Raw genomic sequence first — 2,315 nt, 5'->3', positions numbered from 1 at the left:
GAGCACATGATATTTCCATATTTTTTGGGGGTGTTAGAAGTTCCTGCTCAGAGTTCTGACGTGAGAGCTGGCAGGCATCCTCAAGAGCCCCCTCTGAGCATGCGCTGATTTCTGGGTTTGAGATTATGTGACGTTCAGGCTGGAGGACACTAGTCTGTCACCGTCTGGAGAAACGAAGGGATGGGGGTCTCGCATATCAAACTCTGGCAGATTCTGGTGAACATTGTTCGTTTGTTTAGACAAGTTTCACTCGGTAACCCTGGCTGGCCTGGAACTCACTGTGCAGACTAGGCTGGTCTTGAACTCACGGAGATCTGCTTCTGCCTCTCCAGTGCTGGGAATAGAGGAGAGCACCACCATATACAACATCTGGTGTTCTTTTTTTCTTCAATGATTTTATTGAAGTTTATTTCTCAAAGTCTTCAAAGAATTGATGCATATGTTCCAACTACATTTCATTGTTGTCAGGTGGTATTCCATCTGATCTGGAACCAGAAGCCCTCAATTAAAGTTTGAAGGCTTAAAATAATAAATGTCCTATGATCAGAATAGAATTAAATATTAAGCATTAAATTAATAATAAAAAGATACCGGAAAGACGCTCCACATAGGCTGAGGTTACACGGCACACCTCTAAATCACCCCTGGACCAAGGAAGAAATCACAAGATAAATAATGTTTTGAACTAGATGAAAAATGAGAAAATGGTATAACAAAAAGGTGATCACAGGGCTTCACAACCTCAGGTGTAGTGAGTCTCCTTTGGGTAATGTGGGAGGTTGGCTCCAGGTCCTTGACTGCGGATGTCAGAATCTCGAGATGGACAAGTTCCATGTCTAAAACGTGTCCCGTTTGTATGTGACCTCCACACATTCTCTTTGTAATTTATCTTTATATTACTATATATGCTTACTGCACAGTTTAATGCCATATAAGCAGTTTCCATGCCATTGGCGGAACAGTAAGAAAAGAACCTGCACATGCTTGGTACAGTGTTAATTTTTCAAAAATATTTTTGGTTCTCCCTTGGTGGAATCCATGTGGGCAGAGTCCCTGAGAGCACACAGCTAGCTAGCTGAGAAGAAGAATCCAAATGAAAGAATCTAAGATTCCGCCTTAACAGACCAGAGAGGGGAAGCCGTGTGTGTGTAACACAGGAAAGCGGCGAACACACTGACGAGCAGAAAGCAATGAAATCAAAAGGGGAGGCTGGAGAGGTGGCTCGGCGGCTGAGAGCACAGGCTGCTCTTCCGGAGGATTCGTGTTTGAGTCTCAGGCTGGCAGATCTGTGTGAGTTCAAGGTCAGCCTGGTCTACACAGTGAGTTTCAGGATAGCCAGGGTTATGTAGAGACACCCTATCTCAAAAAAAAAAAAAAAAAACCAACAAAATAAAACTATAAATAAATAAATAAATAAATAAATAAATAAATAAAGTGAAAAACAAATAGCCATGGTAAGTATTAAAGGAGAGACACTGTTATAGAGCCTCGGCTCAGGAAAAGGAAAAGTATAAACAGCCTTTTGGCAAGAATTTATCAATAAATGAGGTAAAATGAACGCATTTCTTAAAAAGTACACATTACCGGAACCAGATTCAAAAGAAACAGGGAGTCCAAGCAGGTTTTTATAAATTTAGAATGAGTTTATAATTTAAAACCTTCTGACAAAGAAAATGTTCAGTTTGAGATGATGATTTTTTTTTCTTGTGTATTCTATCAAGTAGCTAGGACAGGGTACAACTGAATGGTACCACTGTTGTGGTCCTGTGAGGGTGCCATGGTGGGTGAGACGTGTCCCCGTGTGGCCCGTGAAGGGTACAGTGGTGGATTAGACATGTCCCCGTGTGGCCCGTGAAGGATAAATACGTTAGACGTGTTCCTGTGTGGCCCTGTGAAGGGTGTGATCGTAGGTTAGGTGTGGCCCTGTGTGGCCCTGTGAGTGAGGACAGTGAGGGAAACAAGGACACATTGTAGTCCAAAGGGAGAACAAGAAAAGGATGTTGGGGATCAAGAAAGAGGTGACAGGACAGCTGGAAGCCACCAAGAAAGAGAAAACTAGGTCCCAGTCCTGCTGTTCCAACCCCAGCAGGAAGGGAAAGCCAGAGCCACAGCCAGGGGGCAGGCCAGCAGCGTGGTGACAACAGAGTGGCAGTCCTAGCTGAAGTAGACGCCTGCGGTTATTGTAAACCTTAAACCAAGTGGTAGTGGTGGTGGTGTGTTTGTGTGTGGTGTGTGTGTGTGCATGCACGTGCATGTGGTGTGTGGTGTGTGTGTGGTGTGGTGTGTATGGTGTGGTGTGTGTGATGTGTGTGTGG

This window comes from Arvicola amphibius, chromosome 4 (assembly GCF_903992535.2).
Source record: "Arvicola amphibius chromosome 4, mArvAmp1.2, whole genome shotgun sequence".
NCBI lineage: Eukaryota > Metazoa > Chordata > Mammalia > Rodentia > Cricetidae > Arvicola > Arvicola amphibius.
The sequence above is the reverse complement of the archived record's forward strand: the minus strand, read 5'-3'. Positions refer to the sequence as shown.